The sequence below is a fragment of the Schistocerca nitens genome, chromosome 3 (genome assembly GCF_023898315.1).
Source record: "Schistocerca nitens isolate TAMUIC-IGC-003100 chromosome 3, iqSchNite1.1, whole genome shotgun sequence".
NCBI lineage: Eukaryota > Metazoa > Arthropoda > Insecta > Orthoptera > Acrididae > Schistocerca > Schistocerca nitens.
Genome location: NC_064616.1, coordinates 697,645,566 through 697,668,412, shown reverse-complemented (window position 1 = coordinate 697,668,412; position 22,847 = coordinate 697,645,566). Strand labels below are relative to the sequence as shown.

Genomic DNA, 22,847 nt, shown 5'->3' with positions numbered 1-22,847 from the left:
CTCGTGATGACGCAACTCCTGTAGCAATGGCGGTAATTCGTCTGGTGACGATGTAGCAGCTATGGTGGTCGTAGTGGAGAATCACTGTCACGATCTTCGCAGTAATGCAGTCGACCACTACCACTAAACCTCCGTCAACCTCAGGGTTAGCCTGGGGTAAATTATGTTCGACAGACTTCGCCTACGGTATGCTGGCCCCAGTCCTATGTCCTCTTGGTCCGAACGCTGGTGGGTAAAGCTATTCTGTGCAGGACGGCTAGAATCAGACAGTGGTCGGAGGAAAGATCATTGACTGTCGTAAGGTTTTGGTAATGGCGATGTCAAGGATGTGCGGACGGTGCCCACTGCTGAATGGCCAGTACACGCGGTCCTGCGGGCCTTGTAATTCGAGGTCGAGATCTGTGGCCACTGCCAGGAATTGGTGTTCGGTTCTGTTGGTCCTGCTAGAATGCCGTTTGGTGTTCACGTTCCCAGTAAGGAATGCTGAATTCGTAAGCGAGGTGAGTGTGATTCCAGTTCTTGCCAGAGTAAGTTTTGCGGGAAGTGAGGTATGCAGCTACGACGTGACATTGCCCATGTTCGTTCCAATTGTTACTGCAGCGGTCTCTATGTGGGCTATTTGATACAGGCCTTGCTCGTGGTCGGTGAGTGACCTGCGTAACAACACCCCCCTCCCCCCGATGCTGTGTGTGTAGTGCGCTATGATACCATGGCCGGCCAGTGTGGCCGTGCGGTTCTAGGCGCTTCAGTCTGGAACCGCGCGACCGCTAAGGTCGCAGGTTCGAATCCTGCCTCGGGCATGGATGTGTTTGATGTCCATAGGTTAGTTAGGTTTAAGTAGTTCTAAGTTCTGGGGGACTGATGACCTCAGATGTTAAGTCCCATTTTTTTTTAATAAAACGTTCAGAGGCGTATTTAATTTTCGTTTGTGGGCGAAACCTGAAGTGGTGGCAAACAACCGTCCTAGTTGGCTTTTAGGGTGAAAGTGACGGTGGCACTGGCTTTGTTTTTGTTTTTAGGTTCGATAGAGTTTTGGGGGGTAGTATGGGTGATAGGGGCCAACGCCTGAAGTGAAAGAGGTGTAAGAAATAGCAAACAAACAAAATTAATTATATCAGTATACAAGAACTTCAGTTTTTCTCGTTCAGTAGTCAGCAAAACATCCAGAGGAAGGTAATTTTGTAAAAGCGACCGAAATGTTGGAGTATTTTACATACTGACAATGCGATCACATACCCTGAAGAGTTTTATTGACATTGACAGTGGCTGCAGAAGCCTACGCTTACAAGTTTAACTCTGTCTCGAGGAACAAAGTGAGGCTGGCGACTCTTACTTAGACTGATTTTACATTTGTAGCATTACAGAGAAGTAATCTAGGTGTGCCAATATACGTTTCCAACTAAATCTACAGGGAAGTTTGTCGCGTAATTTATCTCGCACGTCGTACTTCGAGAAGAGTTAGTGCAATCTAATTGCGTGTCTGTGTATTTTTGCGCGACCACGTTGTCATGCCGAGGAAAGGTAAGATACAGGATGCAAGCCCTCTCCACGGGAACGCAGTACCCCATGTTGCCGGTCAAATCATCGTTCTCTAGCAAGAGTTTCGCTGGAGCACCGTCATCCAAACATCCTGCAGTGCACACTAGGCACCTAGTTACTACCACTTCTTTCCTGAGCTGAAAGAATGTTTGGCCAGGAGGTGCTGCGGCAACAATGGTGAGTTAAATACACGATGTGATCAAAAGTATCGGGACACCACCGAAAACATACGCCTTTCATATTAGGTGCATTGTGCTGCCACCTACTGCCAGGTACTCCATATCAGCGACCTCAGTAGTCATTAGATATCATGAGAGAGCAGAATGGGGCGGTCCGCGGAACTCACTTACTTCGAATGTGGTCAGGTGATTGGGTGTCACTTGTGTTATACGTCTGTTCTCGAGATTTCAGCACTCCTAAACATGCCTAGGTCCGCTGTTTCCGATGTGATAGTGAAGTGGAAACGTGAAGGGACACGTACAGCACAAAAGCGTACAGACCGACCTCGTCTATTGACTGACAGAGACCGCCGACAGTTGAAGAGGGTCGTGATGTGTAATAGGGAGACATCTGTTCAGACCATCACACAGGAATTCCATACTGCAGCAGAATCCACTGCAAGTACTACGACAATTGGGTGGGAGATGAGGAAACTTGGATTTCATGGTCGAGCGGCTGTTCTTAAGCCACACATCATGCCGGTAAATGCCAAACGACGCCTCGCTTGGTGTAAGGAGCGTAAACATTCGATGATTGAACAGTGGAAAAACGTTGTATGGAGTGACGAATCACGGAAAACGATGTGGCGATCCCACGGCAGGGTGTGGGTATGACGAATGCCCGGTGATAGTCATCTGCCAGCGGGTGTAGTGCCAACAGTAGAATTCGGAGGCGGTGGTGTTATGGTGTGGTTGTGTTTTTCACGGAGGGAGCTTGCACCCCTTGTTGTTTTGAGTGGCACTATCACAGCACAGGCCTACATTGATGTTTAAAGCATCTTCTTGCTTCCCACCATTGAAGAGCAATTCGGAGATGGCGATTGTATCTTTCATCACGATCAAGCACCTGTGCATAATGTACTGCCTGTGGCGGAGTGGTTACACAGAAATAACATTTTTGTAATGGACTGGCCTGCACAGAGTCCTGCCCTGAACCCTACAGAACACCTTCGGAATGTTTTAGAACGCCCATTTCGTGCCAGGCCTCACCGACCGACATCGATACCTCTCCTCAGAGCAACACACAATGATGAATGGGCTGCCATTCCCCAAGAAATCTTCCAGCACCCGACTGAACGCATACCGGCGTGAGTGATAGCTCTCATCAAAGCTAAGGATGGGCCAACACCATATTGAATTCCAGCAATACCGATGGAGGGCGCCACGAACTTGTAAGTAATTTTCAGTCAGGTGTCCGGATACTTTTGATCACATAGTGTATGAGGGCCAATTCCTCAACGACGTAGTCGAAAGTTTGTACGATATAGACCTAGAGAAACTGCCACAATGTCTAGAAAAATGCATCAGCTGATAAGGCAATTACGCGAAGAAATAAACGTTCAAGCTTTAAGCGTATGTGTCGATTTTTGAAAATAAACACTCCTTTCTGTAGCCGACAAGAAAATGTATTTTATTTTTTGGATCAACCTCATCATCCGAGACAATTTGAAGCTAACTTTATCATATTCACATCAGTGACTCATGTGACGTACAGAGAATTTGCAATCATGTATTCGTTGTCCTTGTTTGCACTTCAACACTCGTATTGATTAGACAAGATCAAGTGCACGAGAAAGGTATTCTACAGCAAGGTGGTGAGCTAAGATTGGTATTCAGGTGGTCTGTTCAGAATAAATACGGCCAGGCCCATTATAGCCAGATGTAAAGCGAATATGCAAAGGAATGAACAACCAATCAGCGTCCTGGCCTCACAACGTACTGATCTCGTGTGAACCTACACGGTATTGCCACATATCAAGATAAACAACAGTTGCTTTCGTTTCGCTTCACCTTAAGTTTTCAGAATGAGAATGGGAAGCAGTAAAGCTGGTCGAGGGAAGGCAATGCTCGTCCATTGTTGGAGCATTGTTGGTGGAAGAAGAACAAGTTTTCAGCGATTCGTAGAGAAACGACGTCTTAGCACAGAACAGATAACCGCGATAGGAACAGCCTATGTTTTATAAGGTCCAACTCGCATTCGACAAAGCTACTCTAACTACTTATGATTCATTCTGTACATTCTGTCTATTCTGCTTAATAGGACCTTTCTAGGGTTTTCAACTGCTCTTTGTTGGACAAAACTTCTTTAATCAGCGTTCCTGCCTTTATCCTTTATTGACATACCTAATGTCGTTTACTTTTATGAATTGCCTGTTCAAAGCCTAAATGCGAACACTAGCGAACCAGCATCAGTGAAGTGAACATTCTCCCCTTGTAGACGGTTAGCGAGCGCGAGAAAACAACTTTCAATGGCATTCGGTTCTAATTCGCTTGGGTTATGTCATTTGTTAGGATTCATGCAAATTGTGAAAGGAAGTTTCGCAGTCTCCACTTCCGCGCTCACCTCAGTGTGAGTATAATGTGAAAGAGTTTAAGTGTCATGTCAAATAAATGATGAATGAACGAAAGGGGCGTTCGACTGAACCTCTAAAAATGAATTGTTTACGCATATTCTCTTTTGTTCCGAATTTGCTAGAAAAAAGTCTCCTTTTCTAAAGTCTTCTAAATATGAGACAAATACAATTCCTAAAATTAAAAGCTTACTTTAGCTTTAATTTTAGTGTTGAAAGTTCCAAATATTTACAACAGTTTTTCACCCTATATTTCAGAATTAAATTTTTTTATTTGGTTTCTACTAATACTCTAATAACGCATCTTTTATGTATAATGAGATGATATAATTTTTGTTTTTGAAGTTTTGAGAAACTATTAATTCTCATGAACACTAAAGCATAAAATTTTATGCAAATAATTGACAATAATAATAGAAATTAAGTAATATGAATATGTTTTGTAATGTCGAGGTTGTGGTAGCGTCCTTTTTTTTGACTCGATAGCGATGGTAACAAAATGGCTCTGAGCACTATGGGACTCAACTGCTGTGGTCATCAGTCCCCTAGAACTTAGAACTACTGAAACCTAACTAACCTAAGGACATCACACACATCCATGCCCGAGGCAGGATTCGAACCTGCGACCGTAGCAGTCGCACGGTTCCTGACTGCGCGCCTAGAACCGCGAGACCACCGCGGCCGGCCGATGGTAACAGTAGAGTGCTCTGCACACTGCAGCTTATAATGTTGGATGACCGTCTCCTAGACGGTAAAGATTCTTGCAGCATGTTTAATATCTGTTGAAGCCCAAAAGTCTCATGCTGCCGTACCCTGTCGTCTGCACAGCGCTTCAGACTGCGTCAGTCCTGTGATGAGTATGTCCGCGGGACGCAAAAGCCGTAAAGCCACGTCTGATGTCTCTGCAAACCACATTCATCCAGCTTAAACGTTTCTACAGCGGGTCTTGTATATTTGCGTCTGTAAGCACTGTGAGTGTACGTCTTATATTTCCATATCACTTTGCCTGTCTGTACACGACAGATGCTGTCGATGAATTTTAGCTGACTTTAGCTTTCTCTATAATTAATTTCAACCACCTATATAACTCTGGGATTCGGTAGACTATTTTTATCCTACAGCTGATAGCTGTTTCAGGTGTTTGTTAATAATGCAAGCATAGCCTCCCCTAAAACGTTCTAACATTTATCCACTATTACCACTGGTCCTGAATACTCCATTATTTCTCAACGTTAAATACTTCACCACGAATTGTTAACACAGAAGAACATGCGAACTTCATTTCACGACACACAATTCAAAAACTGTATGAACAAGCGGCCTAATAATACGCATTCCGGAACTGATAGTAGCCATCCCTTGAAAATTTTAACTCCAGTTACTACTTAGATCGTTATATACAAATCTACAATTATTACTTGCAAACAGTATCTTAAAAATGCTTCTCTGTCGTAACTCTATCCTTCGATGATGGACTCCTTTTCCACAACTGTGACAAGTAAAACTATGTATGTTGTGTTAGAAAATACAACAGAGAATAACCAGCATTTACTGGAAAGAGTCTAGAAACCTACATATATACGACACGAAGACTACTAGTCACGTAGAATCTGCAAACAAAGGATTAACGAAGGAGTAACTTTTCGGACTACAGCAGTATTCTATGACTTCAGCCTGGGCTGCATTATGAGCTTCCATCAAGCAGTAATCCTGAAGGTTAGTCGCAGCATTAACTGTACGTTTGTCTAAAAGATCGTCTGTTTGGTATACCAACATATCTTCTGCCTTCTTTTTGGTTCTAATTTAGCATTCCCTTAGCTAGACCATTATTGGTAATTCTATGCACATATTTGCCTTATTTTCTTATATGACTTACCAACAAGACATTCAGCTGCTGCTTTATGGTCGAGTTTCTCATTCTCTTTCCTTGAAACGTCTAAAACTGACCTCAGGCAGCAGTTTTAATGTTGATTTTTTTCTTTTCTCAAGAACTGACCATTTTCCACTGCTTTAAAGTTACCCTATCTCAGTCATTCTTCCATGAAATTTAGTAAAATATTAGCCTAGGGATATAAAACTCCAGTCACGTATCAGGAGGTCGGGACACTAATACGGGAAATAACCTAGTAAGAATCGAAGAGGAAGTGCAAACAGTTGGATGGTAAATACTTTACATGCCAAATAATAAAATCAGAGAGGCATTTGATGTTTTACTGACCTACTGCGCAATATTCAGTCCTGTAGCAGGTTATTTCTTCGACTAACATTTAGGCTACAGGCGTTACAGCTGTAATCAGTGTCGAATTTTTAGTCTTTTAGTTCTCAGAAAGCTGGTTCGCAGATGACATGCAGTTTAGGATTGTGAAACGCTTCAGAAGTAACACTGACATCTAAAACTAATTTTTAAGGAAAACAAATGTTTTTCTTAGATTAAAACGCGTTGTTGGCTAAAAGTGGTGGAGGAGGGGGGGTTAACATTAAGCGCGTCCGTGGCATTCGAGAAGTCATATATGGTTCCTAAGTTTTGCCAACCGACGAGCACCTCAGGGAGTTCAGGCTTAGTTGTGTGTGAACGGATATGACGAACCCGGGTTTTAGTCCAGTCGCCAAGTGCACTGGACTTTACAAAATGTCTGAGTTTTGTGAACTTCTAGTATATTGCGTGAGTGTTGTGTGTAGTGCAGAATCCAAGTTTCCGACCTCGAGAACCGGGTGCTGACTTGGGGGAGCCGAAAAACACTGAAATTTTGGTACTTTTTTCAGTATTTCTCTATATTTAAGGTTGAATAAGATGTACACTGTTCTTGTTCTACTGTTTTTTGCTTATTTCGACCTAATTTTCGGCTTATTAGGGCCATCTTCGGGAAAAAACTGACTAGCGTCTGGAAGGGACACTAGTTCTTGGGTAACCAAACATTATGGGTGAAGATACAATCACTTGCACAGAGTATTGTGCATCAAACTTGTTTCTTAGTGTTGAAATTATATTTTACACAATGGGAAATGTAAAGCACAGTAAGTAATTAAACTACACAATACTACAGGTTAAGTGGACCTTTTTTCCGATATACTGTTAAACTGAGTACTTTTCATTTATGTTGTGCTACAAACGTGTTTTTTTTATTTTTTTTATAAGTTGTAGTCTAAACTCTAGGCAGTGGACAGTATTGTACACAATAATTAGAATACATAATCTTACATTATTGCAAAATATGTGTTTATGAGGCCATAACTGAGCTGTAGCAACTTATATTGAGAAACAAACGTGTTTTACATTGTAAATAGCTTTTTTTATGCAATGGGCAATATTGACCATAGTACGTGGTTAAAACGTACAGTATTTAAGTGTTACAAGTTATATTGTTGAAGTTTGTGGGGTAAGGAATATAAAAGTGTGCTATGTTTTGATTTTATGTAGCAATGTGTGTGATCGTGACAGTTTGTGGGATATGTGGCTGGTTGTAGCAGTGTGTGTTATTGTGACAATTTGTGGGTATGTGGCTGGTTGAGAGCATCATGTGAAGCTTAAAAGTGCGGATGTGCTCATTGTAAATGATCGTTTAGAACTAGCTTGGTATTTTGAGCTAAATATCTAAATGTCGGTTTATCTCAAGTGCTTCTAATAGGCTTAGTTTTCTTCCTTTGTTGGGTACATGCAGTACTTCTGTGTGGATTTGGTATTTGTATCCTTCCTTCAGCACATGTTCCGCAAAAGTGGAGCCTGACTTATGCAACTCCAGCTGTGTTTGTGTTCAATCAGCCTAGTCGATATGGCCCTGCTTGTCTGACCAATACACATTTAGTTCCCGTCACTGCAAGTGATTTAGTAAAAGCCAATTTAACCTGTATTACTGTGTAGTTTCATCGATTATTGTGCTTACCATTGTACGTTATGTAAAGTGTAATTTCAACATTAAGAAACAATAGTCTTCACGGGTTTGCCGCCGGATGACGTTGTGCAAATTCCACAATATTTCCTCGGAGCAACTGTCCGACATCTTCATCTTGCTGTTGGCTAGGTACGACTGACGGTATCCGCACGTCGACGCCCTGCACAAAGAACACGCGCGAAGAATGCGAAGGCGCGGAAATCACGCATGCGCAATGATTTGCAGATACATAGTGCCATAGTAAAACACCCTCTGCTGAAAATCGCAGAGCCACACTCCCGCGCATGCGTCAATGAAGACACAGCATCGAAAGTTACTAAGAGATCCGGCGATTGCAAACTAAGAGTTTTCAGGTGACATATGAGATCTTCAGAGTTTCGAATATGATGCTCGCACTTGCCTACGGGAGGTCACAATAGTGATGTCAGATATTTGGCACAAAATAAGTAGGTGCTCCTGTGTTACTTAGAGCGGGACGGAGAGGCACCCCAGTCTGTACGGATCTTGGGTAGACCAAAGAGCCTAGGAGGAACTGCAGCCTGTTGACGCAAACCCTTAGTGACTTGCGCTGGAAACTTGCTTTTCCTTATGAGTTCCAAAGTCTTTCTCTGGATGCTACCCGTCAGATTACTTTATATGTTGTGTCTTTATTTACAAAGGCGACCTTACAGGACTGTTTAGAGCTCATTAGCTACAAGTTTGAGGAGGACATAGTGGCATTATTTGAACACGTGCTTACTTCAATATACTTCTTATTTCATGGCCAATATCTTGAACAAGTGTACGGTGTCACCATGGAAAGCCCTCTGTCTCCTGTGGTGGCCAATTATTTTCTGGAAGACTTTAAAGAAAAACCACTACAGTCAGCTAATCTCTAAATCTCTTTGTTTTCTGCGCTATGTTGATGATACATTTGTGGTGTGGCCACATGGACTTGATACTCTACCTACGTTTCTTCAGCATTTAATTTCACTCCATCCGAATATAAACGTCAAATGGAAGTGGAAAAATATGGTACTTTACTTTTTATTGATATTTTGGTACGAAGGAAAGCAGATGGAACCTTGGGACAGAGCGTCTACCGCAAGCCAACGCATACAGATCTACATCTGCAGGCCACAAGCTTCCATCATCCTGCAAAATGCGGTAGTGCATTACGTACGTTAATTCATAGAGCGCATGTGGTATCTGATCATGAAAGCCTGTCGAGTACAGCACAACATTAGAAGACAGTGTTCCTACAAAACGGTTAATCTGAGAGACAGATAAGTAATGCATTCAAGCCCAAGCGAGTTCAGTCTATGGAGCAGAATGAAGATACGAAGACACCCCTCACTTGGCCTTTTTGCCGTATGTTGGTCCCGTGTCGTCAAGAATCGGAAGAGTCCTGAGGAGATATGACATTAAGTGTGTTTTTCGGCCATCTGCAAAGCTGAGGAACCTATTGGGTTCGGTTAAGGATGATTTTGGCCTGAAGAAATGTGGAGTGTGCAAGATTCCTTGTCAATATGGGGCAGCGTACATCGGCCAGACATGTCGCACAATACTAGAACCCAGCGCCGTACACGCCTACGTCAACTGGAAAAGTCGGCAATTGCAGAACACTGTCTGAATACAGGACATCGTATGATTTATGAAAAGACATAAGTTTTATCCCCGGCATCATCTTCCTGGGATTGTGTCATTAAGGAAGCAATATGTATCCGTACAGTCGATAATCTCATCAACAGGGATGTGGGATTTCAACTGAGCTCTGCCTGGAACCCAGCATTGGCTGCTATTAAATCACGACGAGAAAATTAAGATTTTTTCGGTAACAAACCCGTCATAACATTGGTCTAGTACAATATTTTAGTGAGTCACGTCTGGCCGCACTGTTAGAAACATAGCGTACAGTGCACGCGCAGGAGGGCCGCTCTGAGATTTTCGGCAGAGGGTGTTTTAGTATGGCACCCTCTATCTGCAAATCATTGCACATGCGCGATTTTCGCGCCTGCGCATTCTTCGCGTGTGTTCTATATACATGGCGTCGCCGTACGTATACCGTCACTCGTACCTAGCCACCAGCAAGGCTGAACCACCTGAAGATCTCAGACAGTTGCTCCGAGGAAATATTGTGGAATTTGCACATCATTCGACGGCATACCAGTGAAGACTATGTAAGTAGGCTGTTTAGGTTTTTATATTGGTAACGCCATGTAGCGCTCTATATGAAAATCACTGGCTGTGCTGTGTGCAGTCTGTGGCTGGGTGGCATTGTTGTAATATTCGCCATTGTAGTGTTGGGCTGTTGGCTGTTAACAGCGCATAGCGTTGCGCAGTTGGAGGTGAGCCGCCAGCAGTGGTGGATGTGGGGAGGGAGATGGCGGAGTTTTGAAATTTGTAAGACTGGATGTGCTATATATATTATGACTATTAAGGTAAATACATTGTTTGTTCTCTATTAAAATCTTTCATTTGCTAACTATGCCTATCAGTAGTTAGTGCCTTCCGTAGTTTGAATCTTTTATTTACCTGGCAGTAGTGGCGCCTGCTGTATTGCAGTAGTTCGAGTAACCAAGATTTTTGTGATGTAAGTGATTTGCGAAACGTATGGGTTAATGTTAGTCAGGGCCATTCTTTTGTAGGGATTTTTGAAAGTCAGATTGCGTTCCGCCAAAAATATTGTGTTTCAGTTTAAGCACAGTCTTGTATAATTGTTCAAAGGGGACGTTTCAACTATTTACAACATATCCGCCGCGAAAGCTTGAAGAGTCACATTAAGAAACAAGTTTGATGCACTACACTCTGCGCAAGTGATTGTATCTTCACCTATAATGTTTAGTTACCTAAGAGCCAGTGTCCCTTCCAGACGCTAGTCAGCTGTTTCCTGAAGATGGCGTAATAAGCCGTAAAAGAGTTCGAAATAAACAAAAATCAGTAGAACAAAACCAGTGTACGTGTTATTCAACCTTAAATATGGAATTGTCCTTCCAAGAAGTGACAGAAGAATCTATAAATATTTCTCTATAAATTTTTTCCTTGCGCCCTGAGACAAGAAGAGCTTAGATTACTCTTTAAAACTGTAAGTTTTTCTACAATTTTCACAAGTCAGTTGTACTTTTATACCACATACTTGAAATATACAGTGCTAAAAGGATTGGCAGTATCCTCAAATTTTCAATAAGAAACTGCATTTTAATTTTAATAATACAACTTTTAAAAACTTATTGTGGTAGGTGCCTCTAATAAGTTACTAAAAACTAAAACCAAACTCCTCTCGAACAGGCCATGAAGGCCCAACGGTACCGACCGGCCACCGTTTCATCCTCAGCCCACAATCGTCACCGGATGCGGATATGGAGGATCACGTGGTCAGCACACCGCTCTCCCGGCCGTATGTCAGTTTCCGAGACCGGAGCCGCTACTTCTCAATCAAGTAGCTCCTCAGTTTGCCTCACAAGGGCTGAGTGTATCCCGCTTCCCAACAGCTCTCGGCAGACCGGATGGTCACCCATCCAAGTGCTAGCCCAGCCCGACAGCGCTTAACTTTGGTGATCTGACGGGAACCGGTGTTACCACTGCGGCAAGGCCGTTGGCTCTAATAAGTAACGCATAACATGAAGAAACGTCCCTTGCCCAACCGTTTATAGAATGCTCATTTATGCTACGTGTGCGTAAAAAAGGTAAAAAAAAAACAATTTCTTCATGCTAGGTGGTTCTAAATGTCAAACTTTAACAATCGCAAGTACAACTGCCCCCTCCTAATACAATGTCATTTGTTATCAACTAAATGTAAATTTAAAAAATGAAAATTACTACTAATGAAAAATACATTTACCAAAATACACAACCACACAAAAAGATAACGCCCTCAGCTCTTTGGCCCATAGGGCAAGTCAAATTTAGCATAATCTTCTTCCCCCTCAGCGAAAATTTAGTCAGTTAAGGTGTCTCCATCGTCGTTACCCCTCTGAGCAGCCTGCTCGTTGAGGTCCAGCACCGCTGAATTCTCGCACATATTCGTTACCAGGCCACGCATGTACTTGTAGACAGGTTCCAAAAGAATGGCATCTACGTCTATATCTACACTCCAGATGCCATCTAACGGTGCGTGGTGGGGATTATTTTGTGTGCTATTGACATTTACCCCTTTTCCTGTTCCAGTCGCGTATGGTTCGCAGGAAGAACGACTGCTGGTGACCTTTCACGTGGGTTCGAATCTCACTAATTTTATATTCATGATCTTTTCGAGAGATATAGGCCTACTAGGAGGAACCAATATATTGGTTGATTCTTCTGGGAACGCACACTTTAGAGATTTCAAAAGCAGAAAATACCGTGAGCTGAGCGCGTGTCTTGCGGAATGTGAGCTGACTGAACATTTCCGTGTCGCTTTCGCACTTACTAAATGAACCTGTAACGAAATGTGCTGCTCTTCTTTGGACCTTCGGTAAAGTTAACCATCAGTACCTATGAAGTATGTTATAACATTTTCAGATTTCCGCAAGTAACAATAGATTTACTGCTACCAAGCGGCATCGAAGTGCCGGTTACAAACTAATGCCAGGAACTTCACAAACCGCAGAGTAAAGTACGTACATAAAGTGTAAGTCAAAGAGCTTAATATCAATGAGTGTTAAAGAAATAAACACCGAAGAAATAATGTACAAGTACGAAAAAGCGTTTCCAGCAGCTTAAATGATGACATTTTCATGGTTATCCAAGATTAGAGAGATATGTGACAAAGATTGTTAGTGTTGGTTAATACAGCTTGTATTTTACTCTACTGCAGCACGCTTTAACTGGTGGCGTACTGTTCGCCTTATCAAGCCCGGCTTCCGGTGTTCAAAAGCGATGGCAGCATGTGGCTATTCTTGGAACTCTCGTGTTGCTGTATTGTTTAACGGTCACAGAGCAGGCGCTCTGCAGATTTTGGTACGTGGGTGGTACCGCGTGGGCAGCTTCACAGCGAGTCATTCTGTCTCCAGCAACTGTGTAGGTAGCTTGCGCGTGTATTGTTCCATGCAGGAATCCATCTCGCAACTTTTTTTAGTTTTATTTAATGCATATTTTTGTAATAAAGTATACATAGCTACTCTAAATTTATCGGCTACGTGTCTTTCTTCCAGCAGTTACTGACAACCAATGTGTGTGTGTGTGTGTGTGTGTGTGTGTGTGTGTGTGTGTGTGTGTGCGTTGTCCAACATGGATGTTCTTGGTACCATTTATAAGCGTAGCAGTACGTATATGCGAAGTGCAGAGCTGTTCGGCTCCTGTGATGCATAGAGCGGCTCCGCTGGAAAAGAGCGCGTCGACATGGTCGCGGGAGTAGTTTTTGTTCGGGGCGTCGGTGTGATGGCGGTGGCTATGACTGTGGTTGTTTTTGTTTGTTTGTATATAGCGCTATCTAGAGATGCTCCTAATCGGATTTTCCACCTTTATTTACATCTATACTATAATCCTGTAGTGTGCAACTTTTCTGAGGCATCCTGCCAGTGACGTTATCATTTTTCTTCTTAAACTACGAAATCATTTTTACGTAGGTAGTGAGGGTAATTGTTTTTAACAGTGTGAATTTTTCGTTGTTATTTATAAGTCTACAATGGAGACTCTTATACTGTTGTCACACATGGCTAATGCAGTTAGAATGCAGACTTGGCATCTAACGAGTGCGAATTAGTTTTTAAATAATGCGTTGTGAAAATTGTTGAACTCTGGATATAGGTTATTCGTTACAATATAACACTGTCATAATTGTTTAACACAGGATACTGACGTAATTTGTTTCAGTATCGCACTGTGGTAAGTCATCAGTCTCGCTTTCTTTACGTGTGTGTCTTTGGAGAAAATCGGACAAACTTGTAAACACCTGTGGGACGTGTATTGCTTAGGTCATTGCTTTTTAATAAACTATGAAGACTCACGTTAATAATATGAGGACATGTTACTCGTAGCAATAGTGGCTTTGTTGGCTGATCCTACAACAGTCTGTATAAGGCGTCATGTCAAGTGCATTGCTCGCACTGCGATACTCCTACCCACGTCTGAAGAAAACTCTTTGGAGCTAAGGCATAGGCGGAAGGTTTGAGGTGTGAGCCATCGTAAGCAGCAGTTGGTACTGAGCAGCTTAGCTGGAGAGGTGCGTGGCAACGACAGTAGGTGCGGGCCTTACATATATTCGAATGGAAACACTAGTATCTGGTGGAAAATCGGTCTAAAAATGTAAATAACTATGAGATATAGAATGTTTATGCTATGACTTTTTAACAATAACGTCATACATTTGTAATGGAGGGACGTATTTCCTTGTAGCAACAATATATTTGTTGCACTGTATAGCTGCATAATTTGAAATGCAAAACATCTAGTAACTCACAAAACCAAATTTAATTTGTAATGAATATGTTGGAGTCTTGCATCTTACTAGACTAATTTTTGGAAAATTTCCGCCATTTTTCAGGATATATAATGATGTCATTAAATCTGCTGTGATATCAGTACATTTACATCTACATCTACGTGATTACTCTGCTATTCACAATACAGTGCCTGGCACAGGGTTCAATGAACCACCTTCAAGCTGTCTCTACCGTTTCCACTCTCGAACGGCGCGCGGGAAAAACGAGCACATTAATTTTTCTGTGCAAGCCCTGATTTCTCTTATTTTATCGTGATGATCATTTCTCCCTATGTAGGTGGGTGCTCACAAAATGTTTTCGCAATCGGAGGAGAAAACTGGTGATTGAAAATTCATGAGAAGATCCCGTCGCAACGAAAAACGCCTTTGTTTTAATGATTACCACTCCAATTCACCTATCATATCTGTGGCATCGTCTCCCCTACTTCGCGATAATACAAAACGAGCCGCCCTTCTTTGTACTTTTCCGATGTCATCCGTCAGTCCTATCTGATGCGGATACCACACCGCACAACAATACTCCAGAATAGGGCGGACAAACTTGGTGTAAGCAGTTTCTTTAGTAGACCTGTTGCACTTTCTAAGTGTTCTGCCAATGAATCACAGTCTTTGGTTGGCTCTACCCATAATATTATCTATGTGATCGTTCCAATTTAGGGTATTACCCTAAAATTATAGTCACTCAACTGCACCACAGTTACACACTACTTTCTCAAAGTGTCTTAGACCATAAATTTTGTCAATATTTACCGAGATTTTGCAGAATATGCCCTGATATTATTGTATTGCGCTATACCTGCCGATAGGACAATGCACTCATTTTAACACATACGTAGGTAATGAAGGCATGACATAGATTTGGTATACAGCAAGAGTTTATTTGTTTAAATATCGTATTCTGGCATTTGGTTCATATTTAAAGGCTCAACAGGAGCTTATTTGTAGTTAATGATGCTTCACAGAAAATGTTTAAAGTAGAATGTCAGCGTTTTTTTTTTTTCAATAATGCACTGCAGAATTGGTTGAACCTAGGATATCTGTCTAATTTGTTAAATACTGCATTGTGGTAGTTGTTCCCATTGTATCTACGTACAACTTAGAACGGAGATGTAGGTATTTGGAAGGTCAGTAAAACTGCAAAAAATTACGTAAAAACTGTAAATATCAATTAATTATGAGACAATTCCAGAATGAGATTTTCACTCTGCAGCGGAGTGTGCGCTGATATGAAACTTCCTGGCAGATGAAAACTGTGTGCGGGACCGAGACTCGAACTCGGGACCTTTGCCTTTCGCGGGCAAGTGCTCTACCAACTGAGCTACCGAAGCACCACTCATGCCCGGTACTCACAGCTTTACTTCTGCCAGTATCTCGTCTCCTACCTTCCAAAATTTACAGAAGCTCTCCTGCGAACCTTGCAGAACTAGCACTCCTGAAAGAAAGGATGTTGCGGAGACATGGCTTAGCAGGAGAGCTTCTGTAAAGTTTGGAAGGTAGGAGACGAGATACTGGCAGAAGTAAAGCTGTGAGTACCGGGCGTGAGTCGAGCTTCGGTAGCTCAGTTGGTAGAGCACTTGCCCGCAAAAGGCAAAGGTCCCGAGTTCGAGTCTCGGTCGGGCACACAGTTTTAATCTGCCAGGAAGTTTCATATGAGACAATTAATTGTACTTACGTGTCCTCTTTCACAGTTTATTCTGCCTGGGGTTGGTGGCTTGTGTCTGATACTTCCTGGTCATCCTTTCTCTACGGCATCCAAGCCTCGAATGATGGGGCCCTGCATTTGTTCTACTTATAAAAGGCTGAGGAGGGGGAGGGGAACTTGGTTCCCTGTGGTAGATGGATGCATGGGAAAGATGGGAGCTCCCTGGGAGGGAGGGGGTTGGCCTTTGAATACAACTCACCCAATTATCTCAGGTCTAACCTCACACTAGAAGTGTAACCTGATACTCAAGGTCAAGGTCGCCCTATAAATACACTGCATAACTACTGTGGTCATGCGTAGCTATCAATGGTTGTGGTGAGAGCCTAGGTTGTAGACTCTGCATGACTCTGGTGAATGTGAACATGTCTTAAAGCCACTTAGTACATTTGCTGATTCGTTTAGGATATCCTCCCAGAAGTCCTGACTGTGACTAGGTGCCAACCGGAACAATGTAATCAAACTGCCTATTGGCTTCTGTCTCGGGTTCTTCGGCCGACGTTCATCTAATGATTTCATTAGATGAACGTCGGCCGAAGAACCCGAGACAGAAGCCAATAGGCAGTTTGTCAACAAGTGGCCACGAAAGCCTCAACAATAATGTAAGCAAACTGGAAGTGCTGCCATGTACGTATCCGTTGAGTGCCGATCATAAAATTTGCTGCAGCGCGTATGGCTTCTGATCTAGTTTGCCCAGTAATGAAAACAGCAACCATTTTTGAACTGAAATTCTGTGGCGGCAAATCGTTTAACCGAACAGTGTTTCTCAAAGACATGAAGGCAAATTTTCTGAGCGACAAAATACACTCCTGGAAATGGAAAAAAGAACACATTGACACCTGTGTGTCAGACCCACCATACTTGCTCCGGACACTGCGAGAGGGCTGTACAAGCAATGATCACACGCACGGCACAGCGGACACACCAGGAACCGCGGTGTTGGCCGTCGAATGGCGCTAGCTGCGCAGCATTTGTGCACCGCCGCCGTCAGTGTCAGCGAGTTTGCCGTGGCATACGGAGCTCCATCGCAGTCTTTAACACTGGTAGCATGCCGCGACAGCGTGGACGTGAACCGTATGTGCAGTTGACGGACTTTGAGCGAGGGCGTATAGTGGGCATGCGGGAGGCCGGGTGGACGTACCGCCGAATTGCTCAACACGTGGGGCGTGAGGTCTCCACAGTACATCGATGTTGTCGCCAGTGGTCGGCGGAAGGTGCACGTGCCCGTCGACCTGGGACCGGACCGCAGCGACGCACGGATGCACGCCAAGACCGTAGGATCCTACGCAGTGCCGTAGGGGACCGCACCGCCACTTCCCAGCAAATTAGGGACACTGTTGCTCCTGGGGTATCGGCGAGGACCATTCGCAACCGTCTCCATGAAGCTGGGCTACGGTCCCGCACACCGTTAGGCCGTCTTCCGCTCACGCCCCAACATCGTGCAGCCCGCCTCCAGTGGTGTCGCGACAGGCGTGAATGGAGGGACGAATGGAGACGTGTCGTCTTCAGCGATGAGAGTCGCTTCTGCCTTGGTGCCAATGATGGTCGTATGCGTGTTTGGCGCCGTGCAGGTGAGCGCCACAATCAGGACTGCATACGACCGAGGCACACAGGGCCAACACCCGGCATCATGGTGTGGGGAGCGATCTCCTACACTGGCCGTACACCACTGGTGATCGTCGAGGGGACACTGAATAGTGCACGGTACATCCAAACCGTCATCGAACCCATCGTTCTACCATTCCTAGACCGGCAAGGGAACTTGCTGTTCCAACAGGACAATGCACGTCCGCATGTATCCCGTGCCACCCAACGTGCTCTAGAAGGTGTAAGTCAACTACCCTGGCCAGCAAGATCTCCGGATCTGTCCCCCATTGAGCATGTTTGGGACTGGATGAAGCGTCGTCTCGCGCGGTCTGCACGTCCAGCACGAACGCTGGTCCAACTGAGGCGCCAGGTGGAAATGGCATGGCAAGCCGTTCCACAGGACTACATCCAGCATCTCTACGATCGTCTCCATGGGAGAATAGCAGCCTGCATTGCTGCGGAAGGTGGATATACACTGTACTAGTGCCGACATTGTGCATGCTCTGTTGCCTGTGTCTATGTGCCTGTGGTTCTGTCAGTGTGATCATGTGATGTATCTGACCCCAGGAATGTGTCAATAAAGTTTCCCCTTCCTGGGACAATGAATTCACGGTGTTCTTATTTCAATTTCCAGGAGTGTATTGCGCTGACTGGAATCAGAACTGTTGATTCAGTGTTTGTCTTAAATTTCTTCATGTATCTTTCGATACTGGTGACAGGGTACGTACTCTCCAATTCGTCAAGTATATTTTTATGTGTCAGGCTAAAATCGATATCTCGCGTAATTCTGTGCAATGGAAGATGATGTTGGGGTATAAAAGTCTAATTTATGACTTATATGACGGATATCTATTAAGTTGTTGGTTACTGCAGCGGACTTCAGATTTATCTTAACTCTGATTCTGCCCGATGCACTAATGTTGACAATATAGTGCTTCAAATGAGAGCTGTTATCGTGCAGTAACTTGTCTACTGACATAGAATGAAGTTTTCCAATTTCATTATCTAAATTCTCCACGAAGACAAAGAATGGCCCTGCATCATACCAACTGTATTTATTATTTGCACTTGGTCACACAATCACATTGTTTGATGGGATTGTTAATGACCCCGAGAATAATATGTGCTAGCTGACACGACATCGCATGTAGTAGGAATATCTGGATCCGGTATCTCATTCATATCATAGTCAGTTACAATATTAGAGCCTACACAGGGCCTCTTACTGAGGGGCGGCTTTGGCGCTGGATGTTATCGTTTATACAGTCAAACAGAGAAATGTAAGTCAATGTAGATGTGAAGAGAAAAAATCTGTATTGTTCAAATACGGTACTGGTAGTGTGCTCCTAGACAGTTACGACGCTTAAATACCTAGGGGTAACGCTGCTCCTCGCTATGAAATAGGACGAGAACGTAAGATCTGTAAAAGGGAAGGCGAAATGTAGGCTTCGATTTATTGGGAGAATTTTAGGAAACAGTAGCTCATCTATAAAGTAGATCGTCTGTAGAACATTAATGAGATCCATTCCTGAGTACTGTTCGAGTGTTTGGAATCCCTGCAAAGATCAAATTAAAGGAAGACTTGAAGTAATTAAGAGGCATACGCCTACACTTCTTATCCACGGGCTTGCTCATCACGCTGTTGTTACGGAGATGATTCGTGAACTCACAAAGGAATCCCTGGAGGGAAAACGACGTTCTTTCCGCGAAACACTCCTGAGAAAATTTAGAGAGCCGGCATTTGCAGCTGACTGCACGATGATTCTACCGCCACCAACTTAAATTTCACGTAAGGATAGCAAAAAGAAGAGAAATTCCTGCTCGTACTGAGGCTTATAGACACTCGTATTCCCCTCGCTCCATTTACGAGTGGAACAGGAAGAGCAATGGCTAGTAGTGGTACATTGTAGTCTCCGCCATGCACCGTATGAAGGATTGTGAAGGATGTATGGAGATATAGCTGTATATTATGTGCTAGCTATCAGCGTCACGTTGATTATTGACTTGCTGACTGAGGTGTCGTTGTTGTTACAGTGGTATTCGCTGGAACTGTTCAAAAAATGGCTCTGAGCACTATGGGACTCAACTGCTGAGGTCATTAGTCCCCTAGAACTTAGAACTAGTTAAACCTAACTAACCTAAGGACATCACAAACATCCATGCCCGAGGCAGGATTCGAACCTGCGACCGTAGCGGTCTTGTGGTTCCAGACTGCAGCGCCTTTAACCGCACGGCCACTTCGGCCGGCCGCTGGAACTGTTGCTGATGGACCAGTTGTTGCTGCCGAAGTTTTATTTGTTGGTTAAAAAAATGTTCAAATGTGTGTGAAATCTTATGGGACTCAACTGCTAAGGTCATCAGTCCATAAGCTAACACACTACTTAACCTAAATTATCCTAAGGACGAACACATACACCCATGCCCGAGGGAGGACTCGAACCTCCGCCGGGACCAGCCGCACAGCCCATGACTGCAGCTATTTGTTGGTAATACAGCAGAAGGTACTGTATCTGTTGTGGTTTTAGCCCCTATCGTTGTAGAAATTAAAGGCTCTGTGGTGGTGTTGTATTGTATGGAACTGGGGCCCTAGAAAAGACGGAGAGGCTTCGTCCCCGCCGTAGCCCGCAGTGGTTCACAACCCCACAACAGGTGGACGTCTCACACCAGACGAGTGTAACCCCAGTGGTAAAGTTATTATGGTGTACGCGTAGGGGGAGAAAGTGTATGCGCAGCAACCGCCGACATAGTGTAACTAAAGGGGAATAAGGGGAACCAGCCCGCATTCGCCGAGGCAGATGGAAAACCGCCTTAAAAACCATCCACAGACTGGCCGGCCCACCGGACCTCGAGGCTAATCCGCCGGGCGGATTCGTGCCAGAGACTGGCACGCCTTCCCGCCAGGAAAGCAGTGCGCTAGACCGCACGGCTAATCGGGTGGGCTCCCTGAGGTGGTAGTTGACCCTGCCGAATCTAGCAGTGAGTCTCTGTCGTCGGCCTCATTGTGATGTTTGGAGGTGCGTTCCGATGTCAAAGGGTTGGCCATTTCTGGAAATAACTGCGTGTCAGTGTCGCTGCACATGTGTAACTGGGGTGTGCTTATTATTCCTCTCCAAACAACTCCTTACTTGTTCGCGAGAGGCCGGCCGCGGTGGTCTCGCGGTTCTAGGCGCGCAGTCCGGAACCGTGCGACTGCTACGGTCGCAGGGTCGAATCCTGCCTCAGGCATGGATGTGTGTGATGTCCTTAGGTTAGTTAGGTTTAAGTAGTTCTAAGTTCTAGGGGACTAATGACCAGCCGGCCGGTGTGGCCGTGCGGTTAAAGGCGCTTCAGTCTGGAACCGCGTGACCGCTACGGTCGCAGGTTCGAATCCTACCTCGGGCATGGATGTGTGTGATGTCCTTAGGTTCGTTAGGTTTAGTTAGTTCTAAGTTCTAGGCGACTGATGACCTCAGAAGTTAAGTCGCATAGTGCTCAGAACCATTTGAACTAATGACCACAGCAGTTGAGTCCCATAGTGCTCAGAGCCATTTGAACTTGTTCGCGAGACGTAAACAGCTCGCGCAACGGCTTCCCGGAAGTAACAATATGTCTCGTCGCTGTCGCGTCTAAATCGAAATTTTTCCGTCTTTTTGAACTAAACAAAGGTAATTTTTAATTACATTAAAGATTTCTTGCAGAGTTCTACGTAATTCTAGATGCATAAGTTTTCATTGGAATAATTCAAGAATGTATTTGGCTTGTTGACGAAGAATGATGAAGCATTACTCCCTATCCTATGTAAACACAATTTACCAGTTGTGATCGATTGCTGAAAAATATTGCGAGCCGTTTATTACCCTTTGTCTAAGTTTTCGTGTTTTTAGTAGTGGATTTGTCCAAAAAGATCACGATGATTTAGCATTTCATGTTGAATTTACGCAGCAAGTTGTTGAAGTATGCAATAATAATATCGTAATCGCCAAACGGTTTTACAGTAAACATTAATAAGTGCTTTCGGAAGTCACTTAGCAAAAGAGTAACTGAATTACAGAATATGTATTCTGTATGTGAGATGCTGGATCAGTAAGAGTGCTTGGCCAGGTGGCGGATAGCTGCACTTTGGCCTAGCATCTCATATAGGCACAGTCGTATCTATGGTAATGTTAATCAAACGTAGAAGCGGGACAGGTATAATTGCCTGGAACATTATACAAAATAATATAGGCCTACAGTAATTCTCATTTGATTTAAACCAACGCACCACTTTGTTGAGTCGTGCTCAACTTACAGCCAAGTGTAGATTTTCTCGTTGACATCACTTCAATGGCTTGTATCAAAAGTCTAAAATGGAGCTGCGTAGGTGATGTTATCGTAACGTACAGAGAGTATTGTCGTGTTTGTGTTAATAATGAGAGAGAAGGAAGTAACTAGGTGTCGACACCATCACTTTCCTTTTCTAATAGTAATAAAATGTTACCACGGGAAACAGTTTTGATATTTAATCCCGTACATTGGTCTGAAATCTTCAGACCTCATAGACTGTGGCATCCTCGCCTTGTTGACAAACTGGTGATTTTGTGAATATTTTCCATCACCAGTGTTCGAATCTACTAGCTCCGAAGTTATTACCACCCAGGAGTTTGCATCTACATGTATATCTACGTCTACACTTCGCAATCCACCTTACAGTGTGTGGTATAGGGTACTTTGTGTACCAGTTTTCCTTCCCCCCTGTTCCAGTCGTTCTCGCTTCCCACGCCCGGGTTCCCGGGTTCGATTCCCGGCGGGGTCAGGGATTTTCTCTGCCACATGATGACTGGGTGTTGTGTGATGTCCTTAGGTTAGTTAGGTTTAAGTAGTTCTGAGTTCTAGGTGACTGATGACCGTAGATGTTAAGTCCCATAGTGCTCAGAGCCATTTGAACTGTTCCAGTCGAGAATTGTACGCAGCAAGAAAGATGGTTGGTAAACCTCTGAGTGAGCTCGAATCTCTCTAAGTTCATCATCACGGTCATTTCGCGAGGTATACGAAGGAGGAAGCAATAAATTGGCTACAGGAACGTACTCTCTCGGAACTTAAATAGTAACGCACTCCGTGATACAGAACGCTTCTCTTGCAGCGTCTGTCACCGGAGTGCCGGCCGCGGTGGTCTCGCGGTTCTAGGCGCGCAGTCCGGAACCGTGC

General features: G+C 44.0%; 1 pseudogene; it reads right to left on the bottom strand.

Moving 5' to 3' along the window:
- Positions 1-11,459: 11,459 nt before the first annotated feature.
- On the bottom strand, positions 11,460-11,577 carry LOC126250198 (5S ribosomal RNA; annotated as a pseudogene).
- Between the last annotated feature and the right edge of the window lie 11,270 nt (positions 11,578-22,847).